General features: G+C 43.1%; 1 protein-coding gene across 6 annotated transcripts in view; it reads left to right on the top strand.

Annotated features, from left to right (window-relative positions):
• ZBTB47 (zinc finger and BTB domain containing 47) overlaps positions 1-26,072 on the top strand; it is a 296,099-nt gene that overhangs the window by 119,500 nt on the left and 150,527 nt on the right. Inside the window, exon 3 of one of the 6 annotated variants that reach the window (XM_030197647.1) lies at positions 23,545-23,737. The exons of the other annotated variants lie outside the window; for them this stretch is intronic. The gene's annotated coding sequence lies outside the window, so the exon portion shown is untranslated. The remainder of the gene's footprint in view (positions 1-23,544; positions 23,738-26,072) is intronic. 6 annotated transcript variants of the gene reach the window in all.

The following is a 26,072-nucleotide window of genomic DNA, read 5'->3' as shown; positions in this document are numbered from 1 at the left end:
TAAAAAAAAAAATAAAATAATTTAAAGTATTGTGAATTGAAAGGACAAAAACTGATGGTGTGGAAAATTCCTGTTGTATGAACTAACAATATATTTAATTTTGGGTAGTACTATGGTTCTGTGTTCCAGTGTTTTAATTGGCTTGAGAAGCTTAAATTTTTTTTAAATGACTATTTGGCTGCTGTTTCAGTTGTTGGCTTCCATTATCGCTAAACATTTTCTGTGTCTCTTTTGTTTAATGAAAGTGGAAACCAGGTTCTGCTGGCACTTGGCCTAGGTGATCCTAATGCCTACTGGGGCACTGAGGCCCGAAGACTCTGTGACATTAGGAAAACAAATTGCTGTCCTTTTAGGTTAGCTCCTCTAGTATGTATATTTAGGAAAATTATTTCTCCAGATCTAGTTTTTTTTTACATCTGGCTTAAATTTAAGAAGAATTCACTATTGCAGGCATATCGTGAACTGAGTACTGTTAATTTGGATCTGATCTTGCATGTGCTTATGGCAGGGTTTTTTTTTTGTTGCAAACATTTTTGGGACAGACATTTCCCTTGACAGCAACAATACAGTAGATTTTTGTTACCTTTGAGTCTCGTGCTTTGAATTACCTTTCAAAACAGGTCTGGGTAGTTTTCCACAGTCCTACAGGGAAGTGCCACATCAGCACATTGAAGAACTTACTATGCAGTCATTATTGAGGCAGTATTGATCAAACATTTCCTCACAGTTAATGAGCTGCTGAATAAGTTTAGGAACTTGCTGAACGGTGTGCAAATAAAATTATTTTTTAGCTTAATTTCTTACATAATGCCTGCAAGCCCAAAAGCTATCAAAGTGGTGTACATTGCTTTAACCATGAACGAAAATGTTGTGGTAGTGGGGGGGGGGGGGGGGGGGGGGGGGGGGGGTTAATGGTGCTGGCCAGAAGTTGGGAGGGGGAGGGGGAGAGAAAGTGATATGCTGGGTAGGAAGAGAAAAGGGGATGCACTGAAGTCACCCCAACAACTGAAGGGAAAGGGGTGCTGTGCTGGAGCAGTCACCAGTTTGTTTCTGCACTGGATGCTGGTTAGCCTAGGGCTGGCTCTTGCACTGCGCATGTTCATGGTGAGAAAGAACAGCTCAATGTCCAATATTTTGCACTCTTAATTTATGGGACTTTTTCTCGCTCAGTTCTCTCTCTCCTACCAAGATTTGTTGGGATGCAATAAATGCAGCTCTGTTCCTCCTATCCCCAGCCCCCTGCCCTAGGGCAATATAGTACATATGTTTTTGCTGTTGTGTAACACTGAAGACAGGCCAATGCTCAAAACTCTGGTGCTGTACAAAAAAATTCTGGAAAACACCGCCAAAACAGCACCGCAAAAGAACTTCCCAATTCTCAACGCTAATGGCATGCAAATTTTATGTGCACTGTTTGCGCTGAGCATTGGGAAGTAAGGAGGGGGGATCGTGCCTGGTACATTTGCACAAGAGGGAACCCTGCATGGCCAGGGGGAGGAGATGCCAACTCTGCTAGTTTGTTTCCCATTCTGTGCAGATAAAGTTGATGATTATCCTTCATCGTAAATGATTATCCTTTATCATAAATGAAAGAAGGGGGGATTTTAACTTTCTAGTACTGAGTCACAGCAAATTTCTCTGAACCAGCCTCATAAATGTCATTTTTTTTTTGGTTTCTGATCTGTCATTTCTTGGTAAGATCTGCTATTTTGCACCGTTAAACACTGATAAAGGAGAAACCAGAAGCCAAAAGAATAATTTGTGGGTATTGCACACTTGTCTATAGGATTTATATTAGACAGGAAAGGGTTGACTTCTAATATCCAGTTGTCTAAAGGATTGATAAGAATTTATCCTATTTAATTTAGACACTCCTAATTCATATCTGCTAGCGACAAAAAAACAGGTAGCTGGAATATCGGTGAACTGGCTTCAGTATAGATGGAGGAAGGGACGTCAGAGCTCTGAATGGCTGCCTAGATCTTTAGCTCCCTCACCTCCTTGCTAATAATCAGTATCCTTGGACATCAGCTGCCACTGCGCCAATTTCGAGCAAATAAAATAGTGTTTTCCTTGGACAATCATGAGTGGTGGATGCTTGGAATGGCCTCCCGCGGGAGGTGGTGGAGATGAAAACGGTAACGGAATTCAAACATGCGTGGGATATACATAAAGGAATCCTGTGCAGAAGGAATGGATCCTCAGGAGCTTAGCTGAAATTGGGTGGCGGAGCCGGTGGGGGGAAGAGGGGTTGGTGGTTGGGAGGTGAGGATAGTGGTGGGCAGATTTATACGCTCTGTGCCAGAGCCAGTGGTGGGAGGCGGGACTGGTGGTTGGGAGGTGGGGAATAGTGCTGGGCAGACTTATACGGTCTGTGCTAGAGCCGGTGGTGGGAGGCGGGGCTGGTGGTTGGGAGGAGGGGAATAGTGCTGGGCAGACTTATACGGTCTGTGCCCTGAAAAAGACAGGTACAAATCAAGGTAAGGTATACACATATGAGTTTATCTTGTTGGGCAGACTGGATGGACCGTGCAGGTCTTTTTCTGCCGTCATCTACTATGTTACTATGTTCATCAGGCACAAGGATCCGGAGCGCCTTTCGACTCGCTTGATGGATAAGGCCTCTCAGCGCCATGTTTCTCCAGCCCTTTCTTCTCCCTCCGATTCAGATTCTGCAGTTTCAATAGCAGACGCTTGCACGTCGCAGTCCAAACGCGTCTCATCTAAATCCTTATAACAGTGCTTAGTAAATATCCAAGCCGAGATTAAAGCCTCTAAAGAGAAAATTTTGGACAAAATGGATGTTCTGAGTGTTCATCTTAAAGAACTGGGTGGGCGCGTGGAGGAGCTGGAGGCTCATAACTTAGACCAGTCGGAACAGATAGCTAATGCAGAAGCTTGCCTGGTAAGATTTGATGATCGGATGGAAGATATACAGTATAAAATGGATGATCTTAAAAATTGTGGGCGGAGGAAGAACTTGCGATTTCGGGGAGTCCCTGATTCCGGGGCTATGGAGAAAGTTCCTGTAATAGTCCGATCACTGTGTGAGCAGCTGCAGGGAGATAGTGGAGACGCTGCCTCTATTGTGATAGAGAGAGCTCATCGCGCTCTCGGGAAGCCCCGAGACAACCAACCCAGCGATATTGTGGCCCGCTTTGCTAACTTCTTTGACAAAGAAAGTCTTCTTCAGAAAGCTCAAAATTTCCCCAGTTTGAAGTTTAATGACGCTAAGGTTTCAGTATACCAAAACTTGTCATCATTTACTGTGTCTTTATGGCGGGCTATGAAATCGGCACTGGACATTTTGTCTAAAGAGAAAGTTAACTATCGCTGGGCCTTTTCATTTGCTTTATGCTTTTCAATTCAGGGGAAAGCGTATAGACCCCGTAAGCTGGAGGAAGCTTGAAAAATTCTGATGGACACCAACATGTCTGAATCTCCTTTGCCTAAACACTTTGTGGCCCCAGCTACCAAGGAGAGGCTCCAGCAATGGCAGAGGGTATCTCTGAAGAGAAAGAAAACGCCATAATAGGGCTGACTTAAAATCTGTTGGTCCATCTGTTGCCTCTAGTCGGGGCCTTCTCCCATTGCTGGGTTTGGACTTGTATCTGTACTGCAGGTTTTTTTTTTCTTCTTCCCTCTTGCTGGGGTATTGCATTGAATGCTTACCTGAGATGTGAATTGTGGTGTACAAATGTGGCTGAATGGAGGAGGGTGGGGGTTTGGGTGGCTTATTTGGAGCGTGGCTCGTTTTCTCCTTTATATTCCCACTCAGGTTTCCCTTTATTGTGGATGTCTGTTTGGTGGTTAGGGTGGGTTAGGAGGTTGGGGGTGGTCGGGATTGGAGGGGGAGGGTGGGTTGGATGTAGTAGCAGATGTGTGATTTACGAGTGGCTTTGGGGGCAGGGAGGGTCTTGGGGGGTTTGAAGAGTATCAGTGGGTGTTGACACATGGTCCGTTAGGCTATTTTGGATTAGCTCACCTCTGTCAGCTGGAGATTCCCAGCTGTTTATAACCCTATCCTTTATGTAAATGACATCATTAAAGTTTTTTTCAAATAATGTTAAGGGGCTGAATTCTCCCCAGAAATGTCAAAAATTGTTTAAGAAAATTTGGCATCACGGCACCCAGGTTGTGTTTTTGCAGGAGACCCACTTCAGGAGAGACCACGAGCGGTTGTTGGCTCACCCTCGTGATCCCCATGTGTTCTGTGCCTCGGCGAGTGATGGCTCAAAGAAAAGAGGTGTTGCAATTTTATTGCACTGTTCCTTACAGATGATGGTGGAGCACATAAAACGAGACCCCGCAGGTAGATTTTTGTTTTTTACCTTGCATATTGATGCTAACCCAGTAGTGCTGGCCTCAATATATGCACCAAATCAATCTCAAGAGGTTTTTTTTTTTTCTTCAAAATATTTGCTCTGAGATTCCTGTTATGCAAGCAGCTCCACCTGATTGTGGGGGGAGATTTCAATTCTACCATTCACCCGGCTATGGACAGATCTGGACCTCCTGTGGCAAATGATTATAAGATTTTGCATGCTTTTGCTGAGTTGGTAAGAGACCTGGGTATATGTGATCCTTGGCGACTAAGGCATCTGGGTGTTCGGGACTATACCTTCTATTCACATTCTCATGATTCTTACTCCAGGATAGATGATATTTTAGTGGATACTCGTTTGGCCGAAGGGAGCGTTGAAACAGGAATGGGGCCCATTACAATATCTGGCCATGCCCCGGTTTAGGTGACCTTCCCTTCCTTTTGTGACGAGGGTAGAGGTACAAGATGGACTCTGAATACTTCTTTGTTGCAGGAACCTGAGTTATTTTCTGGGTATAGAAATGTAGTGAAAGAGTACTTGCAGAATAATTTGCACTCGGTTTCCTCTCTAGGAGTAGTATGGGATGCGCTAAAGGCTGTTACTTAGGGATATTTTCTTCAAAAAGCGAGCCATAAGACACGGTTACGGAGAGCAGAGATAGCTGAGTGCTTGTCTCGACTCCACAAGTTGGAAAAACAATATAAAACCACTGGTTCTGCTCACACTCTCAGGGAGTTACAGGCCATGCGCTTATGTTTGGATGGAATTTATTCAGAGCAGCTACAGTTTATTAACCAGCGTCAATCTCAGACCCATTATGGCCATAGCAATAAACCGGGGCATCAGTTGGCTTTTCGGCTACGTCAGAAGAGAGTAGACAGGACGATCTTTAAAATAGATGATGGAAGTGGTTCCTTTCTCACTACATCTCCTCGTATTCGCCATCGTTTTCAGGACTTCTTTCATACTCTTTACTCAGTTGACACGTCTTTATCATCTGCTCATATTGATGAATACTTAGCAGCTTGATCTCTGCCTACTTTAACCCCTGAACGACTAGCTTTACTAGAGGGCCCGATTACAATAGAGGCGGTTCATAAGGTTATCAAACAGCTTCCAGGGGGTAAGTCTCCTGGATTAGACAGTTTCCTGAATGAATTTTATAATACTTTCTTAGGGGAATTATCTCCACTCCTATTAGATATCCTTAATGAAGTTCAAGAGGGTTACCCCCTCCCGAGATCTACGATGGAAGCATGGATAGCTGTGATTCCGAAACCAGGTAAGGACAAGACCAACCGCATCATACGGTCCAATCTCGGTTCTCAATTCTGATGTTAAAATTGTGGCAAAGGTTTTAGCAAATAGATTAGTCTCTGTGCTGTCGGTTCTGGTTCATCCGGATCAGGTCGGATTTGTCCCAGGCCGACAAGCTATGGATAATATTTGTCGGGTGCTTAACTTAATTCATCTTTCTCATCAGGATGACTTTTCCTTTTGCCTCCTAGGATTGGACGCAGAAAAGGCCTTTGACAGAGTCCATTGTCCCTTTAAGGATAAAGTATTAGAAAAATTCGGGTTTGGCTCTTACTTCAGGGGTTGGATTCAGGCAGTTTATGCATCCCCGACTGCTTGTGTGCGGATCAATTGAGGTAACTCCTCGCTGTTTCTCCTTGGGAGGGGGACGTGACAGGGTTGTCCTCTTTTGCCGATGCTTTTTGCTCTAGTAATGGAACCTTTAGCTGAGCAGTTGCGTTCCAATCTTAATGTAATGGGGATTTCAGTGGGAGGGAATGAGTACAAAGTGTCTTTATTTGCGGACGATATATTGCTTTCTTTAACCAAGCCCTTGATCTCGTTCCATAATCTGCTACAAGTTTTAAATGAATACTCTATCGTCTCCGGTTTTAAAATCAATATGGGTAAATCGGAGGCTATGCCGGTTGCCATTACACCAAATTTATTGACATCTCTTAAAGATAAATTCCCTTTTCGCTGGGTTTCCAGAGGACTGAAGTACTTAGGTGTTGTTATTACTCTTCAATTCGCTGACTTATCTTCTGCAAACTACTCTCCTCTCCTGAAAGATATCTATAGAGACTTGGATTGTTGGGACCAGTCAGATCTGTCTTGGTTTGGGCGTATAACTACTTTAAAAATGATTGTTCTCCCTAGGTTGATGTACTTATTTCAGGTCCTTCCCTTGAGAATGTCTCGATCTTTCCTTTCTGATGTGCAAAGGCGATTGAACCTGTTCATTTGGCATAACAAACGGCCTAGGTTGCCGCGCTCCCTTCTCTATCAGGACCCGGGGAAGGGTGGTTTGGGAGTACCTAATGTTGTTTGGTATTAACGGTTGGCCCAGGCTCGCTCTGCTTTAGAGTGGTATCAGAACTCTCCTCAGAAGCTTTGGGTTAAGCTAGAGCAGGGGTCTGTGGCTCCCTCTCTTCTTAGTGGGCTCATGTGGATCCCTAGAAAACACCGTAGAATTCCTCTGAGCATTTGCCTTTCGATTTCGTCCACCCTATATTATCGGGATGCCATGTTTCCTAAGCCCGAAATGGTGCTGTCACATTTACTACTACTAATTTCTATAGCGCTACTAGATGTACGCAGCGCTGTACACTTGAACATGAAGAGACAGTCCCTGCTCGACAGAGCTTACAGTCTAATTAGGACAGTGCCTGAATCCACATTTATCACCTATTTGGCTGAATCCAGTGTTCCCTCCGGGCATGGGTCCGGGGCCTTTTGCTCAATGGGCTTTGCTAGGTCTCACAACTTGGGGTCAAATGTACGAGGGAGACGCCCTTAAATCTTTTGACACTAAGGTAAATGAGTTCTCCATTTTGCCACAGGAGTTCTGAGACACTTTTTATGCCTACACTCAGCTGAGACACTTTTTGTCCTCTCCCACAATCAAGACCCAGATACTTAGAGAAAATCCTTACCTGGAAGATTTTTGTGAAGATTCTAGGGGCAGAAAGGGCTTGGTTTCTGGCTTGTATAAATATTTGAGATCCGTGGCTAAACCTTTTTGTGCGCATCGTAGAAGGTGGCAGGACGAGTTGGGGATTGAAATCGATGAGGATGACTCGTCTCTCCTGGAGCGGGCTTCTTTAAAGGTGTCTATCTCTGTTCCTATAAAGGAAAATTGTGTCAAGGTGCTGTACAGGTGTTATCTGACGCCAGCACGTCTTAATCAAATTTATTCTCAAGTATCAGCGTCATGCTGGAGAGGGTGTGGGGCTAAGGGGACTATGGGTCACCTTTGGTGGACATGTGGGAAGGCTAGGGCTTACTGGAAGGGAATACAGTATAGGTTACAAAGATGGATAGATAGACCACTTAGGTGGTCTCCACTTTATTTTCTGTTCTGCAAAAAGCCACCAGGCCTAACCAAGTCCCAATCCTTGCTGGTGCGACATGCGATGTCTGCTGCCTGTGTGACATTAGCAGCGCCCTGGAAGCAACCTTCTGTTCCCCCTTTTACTAAATGGCTAAACAAACTCTGGTATATTTGTGAGATGGAGAGACTTTGGGCAATTAAATGCCATACTCTTGCTAAATGGGAGGCTACTTGGAACCCCTTTAAGTATTGTGCTTACTGAGCTGGTTTGCGGTGTGTTTGGATCTTGTGTAGTAGTGGTAGTAAGTGGGTTGGGGAGGGGGGCTTCCGGAGTTAAATGACACACAAGGAGAGCGGGTGTGGGAGGGTAGGGGGGATGGGTGTAAGAAAACTGTTAAAACACTTTGAAGTTATATTTATCTTTTTGTATATCAAAAAATACTATTGTGTTATACTGTTGGGGTAGGGGAATCCTGGATGTTTTGGTAGTGTTGGCCAGCAATGTTATTGCATACATGTTCCAGTTTGCTGTACTCTGTGACGTTGTCCTGACAATTGTTTAATAAAGGCTTCGGCTTCAGTATACACTGCAGTTTTCCTTTGGAAGACTTCTTGCACTCATCCTGGCTTTCCTGTCTCCCAGTTTAATGGAAACGTTGCTGATTGGGATGGAAAATAGATGCAATTGCTTCTCGGCCTCTTCAGACACCTACTGCTGGAAACCTTATGCCAGCTCTGACAAGTTTCCATCATCTTCTCTCTCAGTGACTCTGCTCAATGTCTCGCACACAGAACCCCCTTCCTCCTGGAAGCTTTTCAGTGCTTCACATTCTCTCTGACAGCTTTTTTTTTTAATTTATTTGAAAGCTTCTCACATGTAGTTCCTCTGTGAACATCCCTATGCTTCACAAGTTGGCATGTTTCTAAATATAACTGAGATAAAACAATACACAACGATAACATGGATGCAACAGCTGATTGTTTTGGACATACCAAGATGGAGGCTGCTGAGGGAACGGGCTTCAGCTTTTTGATGTTATGCCATCTTCTGTCATTAAACCTTCTTGGAGATGCCACATTACCCAGTTCCAAGTTGGATATTTTGGGTCAGTCCTGTTTTGAATGTACTTCCCAAAGCATTGTGTGATTTGTAATGCCTGATTCTGCTCATTGAAGTCAGAACTGTGTTGATGGGGTGTTAGGATGGGGTAGTCAGAAATCCAAGACTGTATCAAAATCTCCAGCCTGGAACTGGGGTAACTTGGCATCTGAGCTACAGTGTACGTACACTGATTTACTATTACAGCGATTAAGAAATTGCCCCTTTTCAAAACTGTCTTCCCCTCTCCTAATCACAGACACATAGGAAACGTGCATGCATACACCCACCAGCCCCCCCCCCCCCGTACACAAACATGTACACACACACATACATACATACATACATGGAGAGGGGTGGAAAGAATTCCATGAGCCTTGCTTTCCCTGCTTGTTCTTTTTAACCCAGTAGAAGTTGGAAAGAATTAAGCAAATGGAATCAAGAATGTCTGACTAAGGGCAAAATAACTGAAAATTTAACAGAATGGCATGAGATTTTGCATGGGAGAAAAAATCAGTGAAAAGACACACAGAGTTTGAAAATGGACCAGATCAGATTGGCGATTCCAGACATAGGAGCCAGTTTTTGAAAATGATTGGGGGTTGCTGAACTCATAACTCAACAACAAATTTTCTCTTACCCAGCAAAGAAAAAAAATACATCTGGTAGTGAATGACGGTATCTAAATGTCAAGAGCAGGGCGGGTAACGTAGACAAATCTCTCTCTCTCTCTCTCTCTCTCTCTCTCTCTCTCCTTTTTAATTTTTCTCCTCCTGCATAATTTGATACTTTATATTTGGAGGCAGAAAGTTTAATAGCGCTCTGCCTGTTCCACTCTCAACATCTTTTTAGCCTACTTTGTTTCTCTTTGACCTAGCCTTCTATTTCCCTCCGATCTCTAGCAAGTTCCAAAGAACTTTCCTTAGCCAGTTGCTATTTTATGCAGGTTTAGTTCACCCATCCCTTCACTGCTTTCCGCTTCTCACTGTCTTCTACAGTTGAGACTTCCTTTCACTGGTAGATTTAACTCATCTTCAGTTTGTGACTCCCCATCGCCCACAGGCTTGGATCATTTCCCTGCTCTGATCTCCCTGGCTCCAGACACATTCCTGTTTTCTGGGATTGGTTCCTCATCCCCTTTTGCACTGCAGCACTTCTCCTGGCACTCACAGATTTCAAAGCAGTGGCCACCCTCTGACTACAGAGTCTATATGAGATTCTTCATGTTCACCCTGAGACCTGGAAGCCCAGCAAGGATCACAGTTTGAAACTTCAGATTACATGCTGAGCGGGAGAACATGTTTCCAGTAGCCCAGGGCATAGGAGCATGCATTCATTCTAAGCCAATGTGTTCTGGCCTGCCTGCATGATGTTGCTCCAGTGGCCAAGGACCAAACATCCAGCTCAAGCAGCCAAGTTGAGACCTGGGAATTGGCTTCAAAGTTTTACCAAGAGCAAAGAGGGGAGCAAGGATTCAGCAATTAAGCAGAAGGAAAGCCAGGGAGGCAAACCAGGAAACACAAGTTTGTGAGACAGTATGTCCCTTCTCTACCCCCCCTCAACTCTGCCAGTGGTCTCCTGCCACCTATTCCTGCTGCTGCTATGCTACTTCTTTAGGGTCACATAGCCCAGTGCCCCCACCATTTCTGCCTCCTGTGGGCTATGATAGGGGAATAATATTTTTAATTATTTGAGGACTGAGAACAGTGCTACTGTCCATTCTCCCTCAGTTCAGTCCCTTACCATAGCCCCTTTCAATATCAGAGCTGCCAAGTAAGTTTAAAAATGGAGATTTTCAGTTCATGGTATTCCATGCTTTCACAATCTCTTCCCCTTTTCCCATCCTTCTTATGAAATACCTTATTTACCCCAGTGACTGCAATGTTGGAAGAAGAGCAGATACCAACAGCTATCCAAAACTGACCCAGCCCAATTAGCAATATTATCTTTGCTTGCTCAGTTGTGGAGAACGATGATAGATTCGAACCATAAGCACAAAAATATGAACATTATCTTTTCTTTGCTTGTTGCTTTTTTTTTCTTCCTAGTCTTACCACTCTTGCAACTTCCATTCCTTGCTTTACTCCTTAGTGCTTCTTCCTCCAACCTGATCCTCTCTCTTCTCAGATCCCTTTTAGGAACTTAAGAACACAAGTGTTGCCATACTGGGACAGACCGAAGGTCCATCAAGCCCATATCCTGTTTCCCAAAGTGGCCAATTCAGGTCAGAAGTACCTGGCAAGATCCCAGAACAGTAAAACAGATTTTATGCTTCTTACCCTAGAAATAAGGGAAAAGGAAATGGGACTTGATATACCGCCTTTCTGTGGTATTTTGCAACTACATTCAAAGCGGTTTACATATATACAGGTATTTATTTTTGTACCTGGGGCAATGGAGGGTTAAGTGACTTCCCCACAGTCACAAGGAGCTGCAGTGGGAATTGAACCCAGTTCCCAGGATCAAAGTCTGCTGCACTAACCACTGGGCTTTTGTTTCCTTCCACCTTGTGCTTGCTTGTTTGATTGCTGTGGAAGCATTTATCCATTTTTGTTTGACATTTTCAGTATGACCATCCAATGTTACGAAATGAGAGATAAAGTTCACATTTAAAAACTGTCATTTTCAGTATAAATTTTGCACTTTTTATCATACAGTTTGTAGACCGTAGTTTACAAAAAAACATTCATATTCAATACAAAGACAATTTACAATCTAAACTAACATAAATCTGAGTTAACATAAATCCAGCATCACAAATAGAACATATTCCAGTAGCTATTCAGTTAATTAAATACCTGAGTAAACAGGATAGTTTTTAATAAAAGGGTTTCATTTCCTCAAACGTTTTGATGTTATCTTTCAAAGAATATGTCAATTTTTCCTTTCTAACTCTATCCCATACGTGCTGTAACCATTCATTCTGAGTGGGTGCCCATCCACGTTTCCAGTGTTGTGCTATTATACACATCTTGCTGACAAAGGGATTGAACTAAAATTGTTTTCAGTGGAAAGACAAGGAATTGAGCCCCATCCTAATACTGCCATCTCTAAGGGAAATTTAGGGTCTCTTTTATCAAGTGGCGCTATTGGCTCCCGGGTACGGTAATGCCGGCAAAGCCCATTTACTTTGAATGGGCTCAGTCGGTATTGCTGAGCGGGAACTTCTAGTGTGACTTGATAAGAGGCCCTTTTACTAAAGGATTGCTTTGTGACAACTTGGAACTACCGCAAGCCCAACGTGGGTTCTGGCGGTAGTTCCGCCCCCCAGTGTGTGCCATTTCTAGTGCTAGCAGACATTTTGAAAAAATATTTTTGCAAGGGATTACCCGGCGGTAATCGGGCAGCCTTGTGTACTGCCTGGTTACTGCAGGAGCCCTTACCACCACCTCAATGGGTGACAGAAAGTGCTCCTTTCCCCAAAATGGCCACACAGCAAATGTGAACTTACTGCACGGCCATTTCATTTTTGGCTATTTTCAACTGCTGCAGTAAAAGGGGCTCTGGCGCGCGGCAAAAACGGCTGCTGCTACTGGCACAGGGCCCCCTTTTTCCGCAGCTTAGTAAAAGGGTTCCTTAGTGTTTGTGATTTTTAATATTGATGTGTGAACAGAGTTCCAAAATTTTTTAATGAATACACAGTCCTACCACATATGATTAAAAATTCCTTCACAATGGCTACCCTTCCAACATAAAAAAGATGTTTCAGGTAGTTCTTTATGAATAATTTGAGGAGTTATATATAGTTGCATTAAGAGATTCTTAATGCATGCTAGTGGTTTTAGAGCACACTAAACACTAGATGCCCATAGAAATATATGGGCATCTCTAAAGTTTAGTGGATGCTTATTTTTATTGCGCGCTAAAAATGTTAGCACGCCTTTGTAAAAGGACCCCTAAGATTTTTAGTCAGGTACTTATTCTACTCAGTGATATGGAACATTTAAAAGAATATAGCCATACGTTTTCCCAAAAGGATTCATCTATATTTTTGTTTGCGTTCTTTTCCCATGTAGACATATAGTTATGCACTATGGTAGTGTTTGAAATGTTGTATTATCATTGATATAATTGAAATTATTTTGTTTTGGTATAACTTCCCAAAAAGTACTGTTTCCCAATTAGTTATAGATATTAATGTGTTGTGTTTGGTTTTAGTGAGATGAAATTCCTCAGTTGAAAATACTGATAAAAGGAGAGGAAAGTACTGATATTTATTCAATATCTTTTTTGATTCAGTATAGTTTGATTGGAAAATAATGTGGGGAATTGTATCAGTTTCCTTGATCATAGCTGTTTTAATATGTGTAGTCCCATTTTTCTTTTAAATTGTTTAGCTGAAATGGAAATGAACGGAGCGTAGGGATCTTGAGCTATTAAATTTACCACATATTTTAAGCCATGTATTAGAGGCTTGAGAAAAGGATTATCTGAGCATTTATGTAGTAGCAGTGTTAAGATTAAATATTCCTTCTTTTGGTGTAAGAGGGGCAAAAATTAAAGCTTCTGATCTTAACCAGTGAGTCTATTCAGATAATCCATATAGAAATCCATATAGATTTCATAGAATTTTTAAGACATGCTGACCAATAATACGCTTCTAAAGTTGGAATTCCTAGGCCACCCATTGACTTTGGGTTTGGCTTTTTTACCTTACCAGATAAAAAGTTGAAAAAGTTCTTTTTGCTTCTTTAAAGATGGATCGTGGCAGAGAGATAGGTAGATTGGTGAAGAGATATAGGAATTTAGGAAAAAATAATCGTTTTAAAGATGTTTAATCTTCCTGGCCATGATATTGTGGTATCTTGTTAGTAATTTATCCTAATTAAAGGGAGTAACATGGATAAGGTTACAGGAGATTATAACTCCAAGATATCTGAAAGATAGTACAGTTTGGAATATGAGTTTTGAATAAGGTGTTTTTCAGGGTTTTATCACAGTCAGGGCCACAAGGCGTTATTACTGATTTTGTAAAATTTACTGTATAACCGCACATTTGTCCGTATTCCCTTAATAATGTTAATAGGCAGGGTAAGGATTGATTTACATTTTGTAAAAAGATTAGTGTGCCATCTGTGTATAGGGCTTTAGAATGTTTTTCACCTGCTATTGTTATCCCATGAATGGTGTCTGAATTTCCAATGGTTATTGCCAGGAATTCTATAGCTATTGCAAATAATAAGGGAGAAAGTGGACACCCTTGATGTGTGCCTCCTCGTAAATTAAAAGGAGATGAGAAATTTCCATTACCTAAAACTTAAACTGCAAGCATGATGTAATGCTTTTATCTAATATATGTAATTATGACCAAATCCCGTCTTAGATAAAACGAGAAACAAGTATTTCCATTCTACTATATCAAATGCTTTTTCAGCATCTAAGGAAAGAATGGTATAGTCTCATTTTTGATTTGGTATATTATGTTGATTAAGTGTATAAGGTTATCTGAGGTATATCTGTTTTTAATAAAACCAGTTTGGTCTGCATGTATTATTTGATCTATGAGTTTTTTTTTAATTCTAAAACTCAGAATTTTTTGGCAAAGATTTTATAATCTATATTTAATAATGAGATAGGTCTGTAACTTCCTGGTGTGTTCGATCTTTTTCTTCTTTGGGGGTCAGTGATACAAGCATTGTAGAATGGAGGTGGCAGTTATTCCCTGTAGATATTATTTCATGAAAAGTGTGTAAAAGAATCAGTGTGAAATATTCTGTAATTTTTTTTTTCTTCGAGGTCAAGCAGGCTTGCATATTCTGACAAGTGGATAGATGCCAATCTGAGTCGCCCAGTCTGGCATTTATGCCAAAGTAAAAAGTTAGAGCTTTGTGAAGCACGAGCCACGCTCCACTGCACATGCGCGAGAGCCTTCCCGCCCGCCGCATAAAAACTGTCCCCTTAGTTCTTTTCTTTCTGCGTGAGGTGCAGCTGCATTTTTTCAGTCTCTCCTCACACACCCGGTCTAAGAGCTTTTTTTCAGTGCCCAGTTGTTTTCTTTTGTTTTTTTCATAGTGATTTTTTCTTCTGAAAATTTTAAACCTGGCCTCAATGCTGATCTCCCGTATACAGTTATACCAGCTCTTTATGAGCGTTTACTTGCAAAACTTGGTGAGTCAGCTGTCTGACTTGGTCAATACACTACCTCTGGAGTATGCCGAGCCTTTTTGCCAGTTGGTCAAGCAGCAGAAGGCGTGTCAAAAGTTCTTGGCCAGTGGCACTTACACTTTTGATGTGGCATCCAGGATCTCTGCCAGTAATAGCAATGCACAGACTCTCATGGCTGTGTGTTTCTGACTTGGAACATTCTGTTCAGTAGAGGTTGGTAGATGCCCCTTGCTGGGGGGATAACCTTTTTGGAGGGAAGGTTGAGGTGGTCGCTGACCAGATTAAAAAACATACTGATATTATCTCTTCTCACTCCCGCCAGACGCCTTCTGCATGTGCCTCCTCATCTAGGATTTTTTTGGCAAGTCACAGAGTGCACCCTACTACTATTCTAGGCATAGGTACATTCCTGTGGCTTGTCAGTCTGCTCAGGCTTGGCCCCAGCGTGCTCGTTCACGTCAACAGTGTGCACCTCGGGCCCCTGCTTCTCCCCAGTCAAAGCAAGGGGGCGAGCTTTTGACTGGCTCCAGCAGGGCATAGCCGCAGTAAAAGTGTCCATCCCGGATGACTTACCAGTCGGGGGGAGGCTCAATTTTTTTTTACCAAAAGTGGCCTCTTATAACCTCTGACCGGTGGGTTCTTCAAATAGTCTGTCTCAGATACACCCTCAATTGACTCTCCAAACCTCCAAATTGCCCACTGAGAGCTCATTCATTCAACTCTCTGCATAGGCAGTTACTATCAGAGGAACTCTCCACCCTTCTAAAGGCCCGTGCAGTCGAACCCGTTCCACCAGGGAAGAAGGGCAGGGATTCTATTCCAACTTCCTTGTACAGAAAAAGACAGAGGGGATGTGTCCCATCCTAGACCTAAGGGCCCTGAACAGATTCCTGGTCCGAGAGAAGTTCAGGATGGTTTCCCTTGACACCTTTTCCCCCATGATTCAGAAAAACGATTGGCTATGCTCTCTGGACTTAAAGGATGCATATACCTTTTTCCCAGTTCTTCCTACCCGCCAGAAGTATCTTCGATTTCAACTGGGAACACATCACTTTCAGTACCGTGTGTTGCCTTTTGGCCTCTCGTCAGCTCCCAGGGTCTTTACTAAGTGTATAGCAATAGTCGCAGCGTCACTACGCAGACTGGGAGTCCATGTGTTCCCATATCTCGACGATTGGCTGGTGAAGAGCACCTCAGAGGACGGTGCTTGGAGGTCCAAGCGGATGACTATTTGGGTGCTGGAGCTACTATGGTTCGTTTTAAACTACCCCAAGTCCCATCTGCACCCTATTCAACGATTGGAGTTCATAGGAGCCCTGCTCGACAAGCAGACGGTCCAAGCCTACCTTCCAGAGACGCGGGCAGACAATCTTGTCTCCTTAGCGTCCAAGGTTTGTGCCTCACAGCAGGTCACAGCTCGACAGAATTTGAGGATGTTGGGCCACATGGCTTCTCAGTGGTAGGCCACAGGGAGTCTAGAAGATGTCATCCAGGTGACCCCAGAGCTTGTTCGCTCTCTTCAGTGGTGGACCATTTGCTGCAATGTGGTTCTGGCACTGCCATTCCAAATTCCTCAGCCACAGAAAGTGCTGACAACGGATGCATCTCTCCTGGGTTGAGGAGCTCATGTAGATGGGCTTCACATTCAAGGTGCTTGTTCTACCCAGGAAACAAATCTTCAGATCAACCTCCTGGAGCTTCGAGTTATCTGGAACGCTCTAAAGGCTTTCAGAGATCAGCTATCTTACCAAATTATTCTAATTCAAACAGAAAATCAGGGTGCAATGTATTACACCTACAAGCAGGGGGACACTGGATCTCGCCCTCTGTGTCAGGAGGCCATCTGAATGTGGCATTAGGCTCCCAAACACGGAATGTTTCTTCAAGCCACTTATCTGGCGGGCACAAACAACACCCTGGCCAACAAACTGAGCAGGATAATGCAACCGCATGAGTGGACTCTCAATATGGGCGTAGCTCTCAAGTTCTTCCGAGCATGGGGCACTCCCTCAGTGGATATTTTTGCCACTCAGTCAGAAGGTCCTTCAGTTCTGTTACAAGCTTTAGGCCAATGACAGGCTAGCGTCAGATGCCTTCCTTCTCAATTGAGGGACAGGCCTTCTGTATGCGTATTCTCCAATACCTCTAGTGGGAAAGACTTTGTTGAAACTCAAGCAAGACCGCGGAATCATGATGATGGTCGTGGCAGATATGATTCCCTCATCTTCTGGAATTATCCTCCAAAGAACCGTGGAGATTGAAGTGTTTTCTGACCCTCATCATGCAGCATGAGGGGTCTCTTCTACATCCCAACCTTCAGTCTCTGGCTCTCACAGCCTGGATGTTGAGAGCCTAGAATTCGCTTCCTTGGGTCTTTCGGAGGGTGTCTCCCGGGTCTTGCTGGCTTCCAGGAAAAATTTCACTAAGAGGTGCTACTCTTTTAAATGGAAGAGGTTTGCTGTCTGGTGTGAGAGCAGGGCCTTAGATCCCCTTTCTTACCCTACACAGACTCTACTTAAAAACCCTTTAGTGTCCAATGTTCCCATAATAAGCCATATGGGAACAGATTGATGGGAACATTGGACACTAAAGGGTTAAATACCTTCTACACTTACCAGAGTCTGGTCTGAAGACCAACTCGTTAAGGGTTCACCTTAGTGCAATTAGTGCTTATTATCAACATGTGGAGGGTAAGCCCATCTCTGGACAGCCTCTAGTTGTTCGCTTCATAAGAGGTTTGCTTTTGTCGAAGCCCCCTGCCAAACCTCCACCAGTGTCATAGGAGCTCAACGTTGTTCTCACCCAGCTGATGAAAGCTCCTAAAGCCACTGAATTCCTTCCATCTGAAGTACTTGACGTGGAAGGTCATTTTTTTGGTTGCTGTTATTTCAGCTCTTAGGGTTAGTGAGCTTCAGGCTTTGGTAGTGGATGCACCTTATACTAAGTTCCATCACAACAGAATAGACCTCCACAGGCACCCTACGTTCCTGCCGAAGGTGGTGTCGGAGCTCCATCTGAAGTAGTCGATTGTCTTGCCAATGTTCTTTCCCCAACCTCATGCCCATCCTGGCAAAAGCAGCTTGCATACCTTGGATTGCAAGACAGCATTGGCCTACTATGTGGAGTGGATGAAGCCCCACAGATGGTCCACCCAGCTTTTTGTTTCTTTTCATTCCAACAGGATGAGGAGCGCCATCGGGAAACATACCATATCCAATTGGTTGACAGATTGCATTTCCTTTACTTATTCCCAGGCTGCGCTGGCCTTAGAGGGTCATGTCGGCTCATAATGTCAGAGCCATGGTTTCATCGGTAGCCCACTTGAGGTCAGCCTCTATTGAAGAAATTTGCAAGGCTACGACGTGGTCTTCAGTCCACACACTACTACCTTGAGCAAGATACCTGACGTGATAGTTGGTTTGGGCAGTCAGTATTGCAGAATCTGTTTGGGTTCTAGAATCTAACTCCATCCTCCTAGGCCCGTTTTAATCTGTTCCAGGCTGCACTCTCACTCAGTTGTATATAGTTTCAGCTTAATCTGTGTTATGTCTTCGCTGTTGCGAGGTCCAATTAACCACTGTTTGTTGTTTTTGGTGATCCTGGATGCTGGGGATTCCCCACTTGTGAGAATATGCAAGCCTGCTTGTCCACAGAGAAAGCAAAGATACTTACCTGTAGCAGGTATTCTCCGAGAACAGCAGGCCTCATATTCTCACAGTCCCACCCACCTCCCTTTGGAGTTGTCTCCTTCATTATTTTTATTGTTGATTTGTGTCTATAATATTGAACTAAGGGGGCCGTGTTCACGTGGTGTGCGGGAAGGCACTCACGCATGCGCAGTGGAGCGTGGTTTGTGATTCACAAAGCTCTAACTTTTTACTTTGGCATAAATGCCAGACCGGGCGACGTGGATCGGCGTCTACCCATTTGTGAGAATATGAAGCCTACTGTCTTCAGAGAATACTTACATAAGTACATAAGCACCGCCATACTGGGAAAGACCAGGGGTCCACCAAGCCCAGCATCCTGTCTCCGACAGCGGCCAATCCAGGCATCATTTGCTTTATTCAGAATCAAAAGAACCATACAACAAACTGCCGAATAATAGCACTAAGAAAATGCAACAGTCAATCACAAAGGAATCACAAAGTAGAACAATACAGCAATGGAGAAAAGCCACATAGAACATATCACAAGAGAAACATAAGATTTCAATTTATAAAAGCCACCTGCAACTACCCATCCTCCATCCGCATAGGTATTTAAATATCTCTGTCATATCCCCCCTCTCCCGCCTTTCTTCAAAAGAATATGTATTGAGATATTGCTCTTTAGCTAATGTATTGTGATTGATGTAACTCACCATACACTGTTTTTTGGGTCTCTTATTTTTATTTATTTATTCATACTTGTATCCCACTGTTATCCAAAAGCAAGTTTTGGTTCAATGTGGCTTCCATTTAATAGTTGTTAGAGATTAGATTGATTAAATTAGATGTACAAGGTTGAATGTTGCTGTGTTTTACACTGGTTTCAAGGTAACTGAGTATGGAATAGTCATTGGGTTTCTTGAGAAGTTTAGTGATAGATATGTTGTAAGCCGCCTAGAACCACCAGTTGCAGAAATGCCAAGTCTCACTCATTAGGAGTGTGTCACACTCATTTGAAAGCTTTCTTTACTCCCACACTCTCTGAGCCCTATTGCTCATTCATCAGAGTTTCAGTACCAGTGCACTGATCTTGATCACGTTTTTCATGGAAGGGAAGCCTTCCAAAAGTAAACCAAGTGGTCCAACCAGTAAGAAGAGATCTGAGCACGCCTTCCTGCCTACTGCTTCCCCTTGTCCTGTGCCTTTTCCCTTTACAGCAAGTACATATGCTGTGAAACCAATTCTTTTAACTACTGGGTGGAAGACAGTTTTCAGCTCAAAAATTTTACCCAAACTGCTCCCCACATTGTATTCTTCCAGAGATTGCCAGCATAATATAATGCTGCCTTGATTCATACGCAAAACAATGCTACAATTAAATCATTCTAGACTTTATACCTTGGATGTACAGTCTGAAAACTCTCACTCTTTGACCTTCAATCTCACTCTTTGGGATGGTTCACCCTTGGCATGTCTGCAGTTGGGATTTGTGTGATGAACAAATTCCACATTAGATTAGAACTCTGGCATCCCTGCAGATTATAAATAGAAGTGTCTATTTATTTATAATCTGTAAGTAGAAATGTTGCTTTTTATTTATTTATTTATTTATTGGAATTTATTAAATTCCTTTATGAAGAGATTTACCCAAGGGTGTGCTATGGTAACACTGCTTTGTGCTTGCAGTGTATGGATGGGTAAAGTGTGTCCCGCAGAGAACCTTTAACCAGCAATTAACTGTTCATAAATTCTTGTGTTACCTCTTTGTTCTCTTGATCACTTGTACTGCTGCTGCTGTTCAGTCCTGTCCACCCATTCCAGTCACGGGATTTACATCCTGGATTTCCAGCCAATCCATTGTCCTGTCTGTCCTGAGCAGTAAACAGAGTTGCCTTTAGTGAAAGTCTAGCACAGACCATGGCTGCAATGTACGGAAGGGCAGGGGGGGGGGGGGGTGGGTTCACAGTCTGTTCCTGCTTGACTTCAATGAATAATTGTTTATATAACTACTAGTAAAAAAAAAAACCTGTTTCTGATGCAAATGAAACGGGGGGGGGGGGGGGGGGGGGGGTGGGGGCTAGCAAGGTTTTCTTCAGAGTGTGAATGTGGGAGTGTGTGTGTCCCTGCCCTCTGCCCTCTCTCCCTCCCCCCTCGAGTCCAGTCCTTCAGTGTTGTTTCCTGCTGTTCTGTGTTTTTGTTACAGAGAGAGTGAGGGCATCTCTCTCCCCTCCCCCCTGCTGTGCTGTTTTCCTTCACTCATGGGGAAACCGGATATCTCTGGCGCTTCACACTTCCGGCTGGAGGCTTCAGTGGTGCCTTTTATATATATAGATTTATATATATAGATTTTATATAGATTTCTTATTTTGCTTTTATTCATCCCTCTCCTGTTTCTTTCTTTTTTTTTTTAAAGGACATCCTCCCCTTTAAAATTTTCCTGCAGGTACCCCTGATAGCATTACATTGTGGTAGAATGAGTCTGTCACAATCTAAGCCTGGCACCCTGACAAAGTTATTTTTTTAAACCAAGTGCTGCTTATGGATAAAATCATAGCAGGGTATTATGTGAGGATTAAGCATATAGCGTTCTGTTGAATTGGAAAGTTAAATTGGTATTTGACTTCTAAATAGTGAGGTGTGTTCTAGTCGCAACTGTTTTTTAAAATTTAATATTAAAGCACCTGCAGTCTGTTGCAAAGGTTTGTGGGCTGGGGTAGTGTCTCTGTGACCAGTGTTACCAGGTGGAGGAAGCTAGGTTAGATTCCTGGGTCAGGTTTTTGTCACCTTGGGCCAGATAGGAGGTGCAATGGATATAGCTTTGATTTCCTGTAGGGGGTTGGGGGGGGGGAGGGAGAGGAGGGAATGCCAGCCTGATCACTCTGTAACATTTAGCGGTTGGAACTGGAGACTAGTCCTGGTTCCATGACTCCTGGCCGAAGGGTTTTTTTTTTTAATTAATGATTGACCTAAAGTTAATAGAAGGTGTATCCCCCAGGTAGTTGCAAATGAAGCTTCATGGTGTTATGGCCTAGAGTGGGCTTATTATCTTGAGCTTGGAAGTTCAGGAGAGTGGGAGCCAAAACTAATTGCCCAATAATATATATAGTGGCAATAGTATACAACAGTATACTGCGATGGTGCCATATAAATATACAGCATATTGCAAGGTCCCTGCGTCGGTATGTGATACGTTCACAATGCTATAATTTCACAATAAGGGTCTATGTTTTTGGTGATGATTCTGGTTTATCAGTACAAATTGAAATGATTTTTAGTGGCCTTAACTGATTCAAGTTCTTATTTTCACCTATTCTTTTGTGTTCTACCCTAGACCAGTGGTTCCCAAACCTGATCCTGGTGGCACCTCAGCCAGTCAGGTTTTCAGGATATTTACAATGAATATGCATGAGAGAGATTTGCATGCTTTACTTCCACTGCATGCAGATCTCTCTCAAGAATATTCGTTGTGGATATCTTGAAAACCTGACTGGCTGGGGTGCCTCCAGAACCAGGTTTGTGAACCAGAGTCTAGACCATGGCTTCGCAGCTCTGCTGAACAGCCAGTAGCTATGGGTTTGCAGGACATTCAGACTGAATATGAACAAGAGAGATCTCTCTTTTCCATATTCGGTGTGCATGTTCTGCAAACCTGATTAGCCGTACTGCTAGGGAGGTGGGCAGTATGTCACACTCTAAAAGAAGTACAGCGAGGAATTTATGCTGCTGCGCTAACCTTTTGGCTGCTTATGTTCCTGCATAAGTGCTTATTGCAAAGTGCGGTGTAACAATTATGCATGAACATAAGCAGCCAAAAAGTTAGCGCAGCAGCACAAATTCCTCGCTGTACTTCTTTTGGAAGTAAAGACCAGTTTTGCATTCATAAAATTACTTTCTTGACTTCATGATTCCAACAGTGTCTATGATGCAACAATTTATGACCCCTGAGGCAGGCACTTAGTGCTGAAACATGGTGCCTTGTTGGGCCTTGTATGTATTTGCATGTATCGGCATAAAGTGTTCTGATTATTGATGCACAAATTTGGGAGCCATTTATAGAATCAGCAAATAGTGTATAATCATCTTACTATATCAGAACTCATATTTTTCTTTTCTGCAGTAGTTTAAAGGATACATCTTAACAGCACTGTTACATTACATTACTTACTTATATTCCACGTATACCTAGTAAGTTCAACACAGATTACATTATTAAAAAAAAACAAAAAAACTGGGAATAGAAACATGACAGCAGATAAAGGCCATATGACCCATCCAGTCTGCCCATCCTCTGTAACCCCTAATTCTTCCTGTTCCTAAGCGATCCCACGTGCTTATCCCATGCCTTTTTAAATCCTGGAACAGTCCTCGACTCCACCACCTGCACCGGGAGGCCATTCCACGCCTCCACCACCCTTTCTGTGAAATAGGAGTGGCCTAGTGGTTAGGGTGGTGGACTTTGGTCCTGGGGAACTGAGGAACTGAGTTCGATTCCCACTTCAGGCACAGGCAGCTCCTTGTGACTCTGGGCAAGTCACTTAACCCTCCATTGCCCCATGTAAGCCGCATTGAGCCTGCCATGAGTGGGAAAGCGCAGGGTACAAATGTAACAAAAAAAAATACTTCCATAGCCCAGAAAATTACAATATAGTATAAACTTCCAGCTTAACTGCACTAAAACACAAATATACAAAAAATACTAGGTAGATAACCCTGTAACACTGTAAACACTATAAACATAGCACTGATTTTTACCATTCTTAATACATTGGTCCCTTAGAACTCAAGAAGAGTAAATGCAAAGAACAGAACACAGTGGGATAGAATGCAAGGCTATTATGACATTCAGTAAGTGAAGTAAGAACACACTCACTGGGTTGAATTCTTATTGACTTGCCTTTTCATAGAAGGGCAGAGACTGGCATGAGCCAAAGATTTGAGCAAAGCAGCTGGCCTGAGCCTTGCTTGGATTTAATATTGGCTTTTGCTTGCTAATAACCCCTTCCAACTTCTTTGCAGGTAACAAAAAAAGTTATACCCAGTACTTTCATCCTCCTTTGTACAACTGGCTGGAGTTAAGGACAGAGAAGAGAGACGCTCACATGGTTCCACTATCAGTGTCCGATGCTGGCACCAGGAAACCGGGTCTTCATGTCAGAAACATTATTGCTGGTGGTGTTAGGAGTCACTGGTATGGAAAAGTTAATCACAGGTACGGGGGAGGGGGGTAACATGCAGTTACAACCCTAACCACCTTGCTGGGCAGGCTAGAAGGCAGATAAAGACTAGTAAGGCCCATCACTTGTTATGTTATTATGCAGTGGCACAGCTGCTTTTTCATTAACCCCAGGGAAAGGCAGAAATAAATTACAGAGGAAAACATTTAGCAGAAAGTGTTTAAAGAATGAAGAGAATTTCAGAATAGTATTAGTGAACCAAAGAAAGTAGGAATAAGGACATTGCCTGAGCTTATTGGAACGTGATCTGTAACCTTTTTTTATATAGTAGACTGGTGATTTTCTGCCAGATCGCTGACCTGGAATCATCGTGAACTGGCTTCCTTTTTTTCACTCAAATAATCCAAAGGTTCACTGGTAAAATATGTAAATGCCAGAAACAAAAAAAACCAAACAAGAGAAATCACTAAATTTTAAAGGAGGGAGTGCCCTCAGACCTTTAACACGTTCACGTGGTAGTCAACTTCTTTCATCGGGCAACTCACTCCAATGGGTACTTTTGGTGCAATAATGTGACAACATGTGCTATCAAAACAAAATGTGCACTAAATCAAAATATCACTTGTAAGCAATATATCAATGAGCTAATATCTTCTAAGAATAAATAAGAGTACTTATCTTGTGAGCCTGGTGTTGGAAAACTCTGGACGAAGCAGAAGGCTCCAATAGACATGAAGCTCCAAAGATATAGCAGAGATCACGCCAAGCTCACCATGCTGTGAAGTACCTCCAATGCCGTGAGTTTCAATGAGAAACTTTCTTCAGGGGCTCGGGTGAGGGCCCTCTCTCAGATAAAGCAATACAGAAACCTAAAATTTTTTTTGTTTGAGTAGATTGAGATCCAGATTAAATTTCTGATGTTGAGAGGGTACATCTGTGATTCATCAACATAAAGATGGTACTAAAAGCCATAGGAGGATATCTGAGCACCAAGGGAAAGTGTGTAGAAATAGAACTCAGCCTAAAACTGAGCTCAGAGGCACACAATTGATAAATGGGATGGAGTGGGTGATCATCATAGGACATGCTAAAAGCACAAATGAAAAGGTCAAAACAAAACAGGATGGAGTTCTGAAAGCCCAGTGAGTTGTTTCGATTCCATTTGTGAACCCTCTCGTGTGTTAACTGTTCAGTTGATAACGGGTGCCATGCACCAATCGGTTTCTCTTGTTGAAGTGGCTGTTTTTTTGTTTTTGGTAAATATTTACATCCCTAATAAGGTTGTTTCAAGAGTTGCTAAATGCCCACGCATTGCATGGAGTAGCAGTTTTTTTTAGGATAAGGTGGCAGAGCTGCAAGGGCCCAAGAAACTTCAGTCAGTACCTTGAAAGTGTTTCGTTATGGGCTGCGAGCACAGCGTATCGAAACCTTTGCTTGCAACAAAGTACATGGTTAACTGGGTCACAGCCCCATTCTGCGTCCTTCACTGGTGCAATGATCTCCACCCACCATAAAGTAGTGTGGTTGCTGTGTTAGTTCACTTGAAAGTATAGAAATAGAGGTCAATAAAAATAAAACTAAAAAAATGTATAAGGTTATAACTTTTTAATTGGACTAACGTATTACAGTTTTTGACTAGTTTTCAGGGGCTAAAACCTCTTTCCTTAGGTCAAGGCAGAGTGAGCAAAACAGTAGTAGAATATATGAGAATCATAGATTCACTGCAGTGGTAGTCTTAAGGGGGAGGCAAGGAGGCATTGAGAGCTTGATAGTGATGTATTTGGACAGACCTCATTCTCCCTCAGGGAGCCTCCAAGATGTGTATGTCTCCTTCACCATTCTCAATCCCTCCCTTCAATCAGGCAGTCTTCACACTGCAGGGAGAAAATGTACTGGGTTGGACTGACCATTGGAACAACAGGGCAGTGCCTGGGGGCCAATAGCACTAGGGGGCCCTCTGTCCTCTAGTCTTCATTTAATTTAATCACTTTTGATAGGTGGTAAGGGGCCTATGATCCTTAATGCCCAGGGGCCTAGACCACTCTCAGTACGCCCCTGGCATGATGTACTAAGCTTCTCTCAAATTCCGTCCTTAGCATAAGCTGAGATTTTGTGCTTCCTGTTCGTTAGCTATGTAGCTGGAAGGAGATCAGTCAGCAGGTAGGCAGTAGAATGGAAACAGGGATTGTGACAACAGTGGCAGCTAGAGCAGTGTTCTTCAAACCTCCAGTCTATGCACTGCCATAATCATTCTTGTAGGTGCCTGAGTGCCATTTCTCTCTACCATGATCTGTCTTGGTATAGGGGAGGGTACCATAGAGTAGTGGGTTTCAACCAATGCGTCAAGCAAGAGGTGGGAGGTGGGTCACC

This window comes from Microcaecilia unicolor, chromosome 1, assembly GCF_901765095.1.
Source record: "Microcaecilia unicolor chromosome 1, aMicUni1.1, whole genome shotgun sequence".
NCBI classification, from domain to species: Eukaryota; Metazoa; Chordata; class Amphibia; order Gymnophiona; family Siphonopidae; genus Microcaecilia; species Microcaecilia unicolor.
The sequence above is the reverse complement of the archived record's forward strand: the minus strand, read 5'-3'. Positions and strand labels throughout refer to the sequence as shown.